Source organism: Onychomys torridus, chromosome 1 (assembly GCF_903995425.1).
Source record: "Onychomys torridus chromosome 1, mOncTor1.1, whole genome shotgun sequence".
NCBI lineage: Eukaryota > Metazoa > Chordata > Mammalia > Rodentia > Cricetidae > Onychomys > Onychomys torridus.
Genome location: NC_050443.1, coordinates 42,813,563 through 42,822,269, shown reverse-complemented (window position 1 = coordinate 42,822,269; position 8,707 = coordinate 42,813,563).

The following is an 8,707-nucleotide window of genomic DNA, read 5'->3' as shown; positions in this document are numbered from 1 at the left end:
TAAATATTTTGATGGTTTTCTACATTTTCAATTCTGTTTCATCAGTCTGTTTTCAGGTTTTCTAAATCAAGCAGTTTGCTGCTTGATTTTTGTAGCTTTGAGAAATTTTTTGAAGTCACAATTTGTGATTTAGATTTGTTCTTTTAGCTCATGACTGCTTTGTCTACTTGGGTCTTTTGTGGTTATGAGAATTTTGCAGGGATTTTTTTGTTAACATGAAGAATGTAATTAGTATTTTTGTGGAAGTTCATTTAATCTGTAGGTTGTTGTGGGGAATAGGAGAAATATTAACTCTATTTTTCCAAGTCATACACATGGGGAGTCTTTTCATTCTGGAGTTTCGAATATAATTTTTTCATTGACATTGTATAGCTTTCAATTAGAAATAGTCCTAATACAAATTCCCTAAGTGAGAAAGAAAATGTCAAAAACTCACTTAAATTTGAAAGTAAAAGAGCTAAATCAGATTCAAAATTTTGAAACAAAGAACTATACTTCAAAAGAATTTTTGTGATAAAGATAAATGGTGAGAGCAAATTTTCTTTCTTTCTTCCCTAAAAGATAGGAAAGTTATACAGAAAATTGAGGCAAAGCAAGCTTAAGTTAAATTTCATATAAGCAGGGTTTTGATGAGAACAAAACCAGAAATTAATGTGATGAAGTTGATTCAATCAAAGTCAACTGGAGATCACTGAAAGAAATAATGAAGAAAGGCTAGCTCATATAAAGTTTTTGTATTGTGATATGACAATAGATGAAAATGAGTTTTGACCAGTTTCACCACTATCTGTATACTTCATTATTAGATCTTTCATAGAAGAGCAGTAATTCCCACTTCTTTTCTACATGAAGATGATGTTCTTTAAGCAAGGGTGGAAGATTTTATTACTACTATTAAAGCCTGGAGGTTAATATAAAAGTGAATACACATTACTGGGCAAATAGATATCCAAGTGATAGTGATTTTCCCTCTAACTTAAAGCAGCTAAAGTACAAAGATAATTAATTTAAAAGTTAACTTTCTGTCAGTCATTTAAAAATAGTGAAATAGCACAATAATGAAAAGAATAAAAAAGGGGAAATATAAATAGTATAATATCTGTTGAAAATATACAGTCATATAGCTGTTAAAATATCATCCTGTAACTGTTAAACATTTGCATACAATAATACTCCATGCTTAAATGTTCCATTAGTAAAATTTTATAAGTACTTGAGGAAAACTACAGAATTACTTTTCAGAATATTAAATTTTACTAAGAAAACTTGGGAATTAACTTTAAAATAACATGACTATTATGGCCATAGATGGGATAGAAGATCAAATTTTGTTATACTTCAAAAAATAAAGAATTCTGCATTACAACCATCTAAGATTTTTTTCTTAGAAATGATAAGCATTTTTGTTTTGTACTTAATAAATCAGCATTCAATACTTCTGTCTTCCACTCTAACATAGAAGAGCTTACATTTCATCATTCCTGTCTTACCAAGATAAAACAGAAAAAAATATTTTTCCCTTGAAACCATCAGAGAATGGAAGCTTCAGGAAAACTACCTGTTAAAATCTGGAGAGACTAAAACTAATACTTAGGTATTCGGAACAGAAATTGGAGACATGAATTAAAAGAAGTTCTTAGGTTAAAACATAAATGAATAACTGAGCGGAATGTGACAAGAATCAGAGGAAAAGACTCTGGGGGAACCTCACAGTGTATGTTCAACCTATCTATAGGAACCTCACCCATGTCTCAAGGTCCATGTCAGAGAATGATTCCCTTGTGACTCTGAAAAAGAACAGAGAAAAGCTTGTGAAATATACCCAGAGCATTCCCCATAAGTTTCCATCTTCAATCAAAATACTTTACCAAAGCACTATTCCATTTGGAAGTTGAACATTATTTTTCTAGCCAATTTCTGTCTTACAAGTAAAAAACTAATTATCCCCACAAAGATTAACAGAGGTCAATGCTTTAGAGAAATGCATTAGGGACTATGGTAGTTTGAATGTAATTGGCCCCTATAATCTCACAGGGAGGGGCACTATTAGAACATGTGGCTATGTTTGAGTAGGTGTGAACATGGTGGAGGAAATGTGTCACTATGAGGATGAGCTTTGAGGTGTTCTGTGCCCAAACTATACCCAGTGACACAATTCACTTCCTATTGCCTTGCAATTAAGCTGTAGAATTCTCAGCACTGTCTCTAGCACCATGTCTGTTTGTATTCTACCATGTCCCACCATGATGAAAATGGACTGAACCTCTGAAATTTTAAGATACACAATTAAATGTTTTCCTTTATAAGAATCACCATGGTCATGGTGTCTCTTCACAGCAATAGAAACATTAACTGAGAAAAATGTCACTAAAATAAAAGAAGAAAATAAAAAGAAACTGGGGAGAGAAGAAAGCTATTCATGTATCCAGAGATGACTCAATGGAAGAAAACCTCTTGTCTTTGATGATTTGAGTTCAAAACCTAGGACCTACATGGTACAAGAAGAAAATCAAGTCCCACAAATTATCCTCTGACCTCCAAATGTGGGCCATACACACACACATGAACAAACAAACAAATAAATACAAATGTAAGCAAATATTGAGGGTTAGTGAGATGGTATAGGACATAAAGCTGCTTGACTCCAATCATGATGATGTGAGTTTGACCCCTGAGACACACATGGTAGAAAAAGAGGAACAACTTCTGCAAATTGTCCTCTGATCTCTCCTTGTGGAACACTGACAAACATGTCAACACACACACACACACACACACACACACACACACACACACACCCCTAATGTTTGAATGTACGCATAAATAATTAAATAAAGAAATAATGTAAAAAATGATTTCAGGCAGTGAAATGGTTCAGCAGATAAAAGGGCTTATCTAAATACCCAATGACTTGAATTTGATTCTTGAAACACACATGATGATAGGAGAGAAACAACTGCTTTGAAAGTTGTCACCTGAATTCTGGATGCACATGGTGACACAGACACCTCTTTCCCAACAATAAACACTGAAAACATCTAATTTAAAGAATATATGCAACTGTAGAAATTTCTGCACAGACTAGTACACTATACAAACGTACTCAACAGATCTCAGAATATCTAGTGTTCCTTGACATCTCACCACGCCACAGACTTGCATATAATAACAATGGGTTATGATTGAAGAAGCTGCAAAGCATTAGTTGTCTCATACTATTTAGTGAAGCCCAAAGTCAAAATGAGAAATCAAAACAAAGATATTAAAGGAGTCTGACACTCTGTTCCTCTAGCAAGTGCAAATATTAACCATCTAACTCCTGCCATAAATCTCACTGTAAAGGACTATTTACTCCAGTTTCTTGTTACAGACAAAAATGGCAGTGAGTGCCATATGCCAGAAAACAATAAAAAAGAAGGGAGATATCATTGAATAACACCAGGCCCAGAACATAGATGTTAGAATTATTAAAGGGCGATGCTAAACCACTATTATGAACCTGTTTAGGGAATAGAATGGAAAATGGAGATACTATGCTTGAAGAATGAGTAATATAAGCAGAGAGATTAGAATTGTGATAGTCAAAAGGAAATACTAGAAATGAAAAGCCCTTCAAACAGAAAGGAAGGATGCTTTCACTGGGTTCATCAGTATAGTAAACACAGTGCAGAAATAAAAAAAAAAATATCCTATAAGTCTGTTTTACACACTTAGGTGCAAAGAAAAACAAAATATCAACAGAATATACCACAACATTTAAGAGCAGTAAAACCTGCTGTATCTTAGTATAATTGAAGTACTAGAAGCAGAGAGTACAAAGAGAAAAACAAAACAAAACAAAAAAACAACCAAACAAAAAATCAAAATAATAATGGACATAAAATTTCCAAAAGTAATAGCATCCAAAGATCCACATAATTCAGAGAACAAATAAAACAATAGGAAAAAAACCCTAGCAAAACCTCAGTGTGTCATAGTAGAGAAACCAAAGGGGGAAAACTTGTATTAATCATAGGAAAAAAAAAACTCATCTACAAAATAAAAAGAATAAAATTTACTTTTCCATTGAAATCATGAAATCAGGAAGGGAGGGGGTATTTAAATGCTTAAAATTGTTGAAGAACAGACAAACTCATTAATATAACAGTTTATAAGCAGATAAGTTATTCAAAAGTAAAAGGCAATAATAACTTCCACATATTCTTGGAACAGACAAAAATTTATATTTCCCAGTATACGTGCCCTTTAATACATGTTAATTGAGGTTCTTCAGGCAAAAGAAAAATAGTTCTAACCTAAAAGCTATATTTCATTAAGCAATAGCATTACTGAATAAATAAAAGTGGTAAAATAAAATCTATTATTTCCATTGTCAATTCTTTCATTATTTTACTAAAATTATTTTCATACAATATAGTATGACCATACTTGTGTCCCCTCCCTATCTCCTACTGTATCCTTCCCACCTCCCCACCCACAGAATAAAATGCCTTGTACTGCGCATGCACCTTAAAAAACAAATAAAACAAAACCCCCAAAATTAACAAACACATACATGAATATACATATACATGGGGCCCAGGAAAGCAGGGAGGGAGGGAGGAAGGAAGGAAAGGAGAGAGAGAGAGAGAGAGAGAGAGAGAGAGAGAGAGAGAGAGAGAGAATTTGAAACCAAAATATACAAGCAAAAGAACAATAAAACACACACACACACACACACACAAATGACCAAACAAAGCAATATTAGACAAAATACCACTGATTTCATTTTTTCAGCCATTTACTCTTGGGCCCACTGTTCTTAAATAATCTAAAAGCTTTACTAAAGGAATACAAGCAATTTCCTGGGTAATTATGGCATATGAATATGTGAAATAATTGTTAACAATGCTACATATGATTGTATAAAGAAATAGGATATATTCTGTTGTAATGATGCCACAGTAGAGGTAAAATGCATATACAATTCATGTAAAATGCTCAAGTAAAAATAGATAATGGAGTAAAATGACATGAGATAAAGAAATGTTAATGTGATAAGTAGAAAACACATACAGTATATCAGTTCAGCTACATAACAATCAATCACTTTAAATATTAAGTCATTTAAAATACAAAGATTGTCAGAATGGATTGAGTATGATCTCTAAGTGTCAACAAGAAATCTGCTTTAAAGATGTAAACAAAACCAAGGTAAAGGGAAAGGAAAAGATCCCAGCAAAAGTACCTATATTGATTTCAGACAAATCAGATTTCAGAACAAGAAATATATGAGACATAAAGAGTGTTGTTACACAATGATTACAGTGTAGTCGGAGATTTCTCCAGTCCTGCCAGGGCCCCTCAGCCACTCAGACACAAGTAAACACACAGAGATTTATATTACTTATAAACTGTATGGCAGTGGCAACCTTCTTGCTATCTAGTTCTTATATCTAAAATTAACCCATTTCTATTAATCTATACCTTGTCATGTGACTTGTGGCTTACTGGTATCTTTACATGTTGCTTCTCCTGGCAGCATCTGGCCGAGTCTCCTGACTCAGTCTTCCAGTTCCCAGAATTCTCCTCTCTCTTTTTCCCGCCTATGCTTCCTGCCTGGATATTGGCCAATCAGCACTTTATTTATTAACCAATCAGAGCAACACATTCACAGCATACAAATATCCACAGCATAATAAATCATTAAACAAATGAGATATTAGTCATAAACATTTCTGTACATAGTAACAAAAATGTACAGTCACATCAGGTGATAGTTAATATTATTGAAAGAAGAAATAGATAAACAGTCAAATTCAGTTTATAGGTATCAACATCTTTGTCAAGAACCAATAAAGTAGTCATATCACAGTAAGAATAGAGATGACCTGAGCAGCACTATGTATTGATTTGTCTAACATGGATAGAGTACTCATCTAACAACGATAAAATATTCCAAGTTGCATGAGATTGTTCACCCAATTGATCGATCATGTTGCATGTCATGAAATATATCTTAATAGATTCAAAAGCGTGTAAAACATAGCAGTTCTCAGAAAAAAATAATTTATAAATAGATAAAAAATAGCTCAGAAGTCATCAAGTATTTGGAAATTAAATAATACAACCCTTCAGGTCCAATACTTAAAGCTAGTCATTAGAGAGATTATAATTTATCTTAATAAGTTTATGCAAAAACCCTAATCAAAATTTGGAATACCAGTTCTCTATCATTATTTCTAGAATGTAGACATAGAGTAATCACTTACTAACTCACTGCATACACAGCAGTCAGACAGACATTAAAAAGAAACAATGGACCAGTATGTCCTATGAATTTCAGCCTAAAAATTTTAACAATGGCAGGCTTCAGATATGTGCATATAGATATATTTTCTGTGTGCTATGAGAGTTAATATTACTAATTAAGATAGACATAACAGTACAGTAGTTATGTCCATAGAATTTGTGCTACTATTGTACCAGTAGGGATATCATATTTGACCAATAGCTATTTTAGCTCACAGCTGTGTAAAATTGTTGATTACCTTTACCCTTAATAATACAAACAGAATTTTTTGGCACTTGAAACTAGTAAGTGAATGGCTACCCATGTTGCAGTGGTTCAAACCCCCTGCACATACAGGCAGCATTTAGTGGACTCAATACAATTGAAATAAGAGAACAAATCGAGTTCAGAATAAAAGGGATGTGTAACAAGAAAGAAGGGAGATTGTTCGTGTGTAGCTCAGGCAGGTCTTGGACTTCTTATATAGCCAAGTATAGCTTTATGCTCCTGTCTTCATCTCCTGAGTAACAGCATTCCAATTTGGCCACCAAGTCTGACTACACCACTGCCCATTGAAAACCTATTCTTCAGGCACTGGATTTGCACTCCTGTCTCCTTCTAATCCTGGGCTTTATTCATTCTGTGTTATACTTTATTCTTTTTCCATTTGCGAACTAATTTCATTTCTATGTTTTCTATATGATTTACCCAACTTTGATCTACTTCAGTATTTTTCTGACTTTTCTGAATCTTTTGGTTTTTCATATAAACCTTAGAATTAATCTGTCAATATTGAATTTGTGCTTAAATAGGATTGCATTGAATCTATAGATCAAGTCAGGAAGAATGGCATCTAAATAATACTGAGCCTTCAAATCCCCAAACACAGATCTTTATTTAGACCTTTGATTCCTTTCACCAAAGTGGTATACTTTATATATGTAGAAAAATATATCCTATACCTACTTACTTACCTTTTTAATCTATTTTTTTCTTTCTAGCATAGGGTTTTTTACATTTTATTTGTTTACAACTGGTATTAGGGAAGCAACTGGTTTATGTACTTTAGTTTTATCTTATTTGAATTTGACATACCCTTTATGGAAGGCTTCTAATTTGTGCCTGGTTGCCAGATAATACGCTTTTGGGAAGTGAATGGATCCAGGGAGCTCTTACTTAATCTATGGAGTAATTTTCAATGATTTAATAACATGAGAGTATTATTAGGAGATGGGTCTATTCAGGAATGCTTGGTCACTAGGAGCATGACCTGGTTCTTTCTTAACCCTCTATTTCCCAGCCACTATGAACTTTATTCCCAGGTGCTTTATTCATGATGTTCTGCCTCCCCACAGGCTCACAGCAACAAAATGTAAAACACTACAGTCATGGAAACTAAAAAGAAAAAGAATTGTTTTATAATTCATATTATGTCTTTTGAGCTGGTGAGTGACTCAGCAGGTAAAGGCACTTGTTACTGAGCCTGATAGACTAAGAGTGATCCTCAGATCCCTTTGATGTTAAAGCAAAGGACCAGTTCTTTGTAAGTTGTTCTATACATCTGTGCTGTGGAATGTATACACACACACACACACACACACACACACACACACACACACACACATTAGAAACTTTTTAAAAATTAAATTGCTTCTTTCAGTGTTAACACAGCAACAAGAAATTGATGTACTTTGTATCCTCTAGTATTGATGTACTCCATTACTAGCTCTAAAGGCTTTTCTTTTTGTAGATTCTTTGGAAGTCTTTTTCATTATCAGTCATATCACCCAGATAAAGGCAGTTTATTTCTTTCCTTCTAATCTGTAGGCCTTATTTCTTTTTCCCAATGAGATGAACTAACTGAGACATTAAAAAAAGATGTCATAAAATAATGCTGTAAGAAATGACATTCTGGCCTTATTTATAAGAGTGTCTTATGCTGTAAGTTTGATGTAAGCTGGATCTTGTCTTTGTAGATATTTTAGCAAGTTAAGGAAATTTCCTTGCTCAAAGTTAATAGTGCTAATAAATATTATATTTCATTAAATACCTATTCCACCTATCAATATTATTGTGTAATTTTTTCCCTTGGGCTGTTGAAATTTAAATGATGAAACAGGTGTTTATACCTAGAATAAGTTACAGCTTGCTTTAATATCTTTTGTATATATTGGTGAATTCAATTCAACAATAATGTGTTAAGGATTTTTTGCTTTTCCCTTATGTCAGAATTTATTGAATAACAATAAACTCAAAAAGCTCAATAGTTTCAATAATAGCAATTTTTTTATATAAGACTATCTACCTTGGTAACCTAACCAAGGAAAATGCAGTTTCTTTATTCTAATATTTTATGAATTTTCTCTTTTCTAAATCTGAACGTTTCATACACACATATAATCTCTTTTGAACATAGTTATACCCAATCTCCTTCTT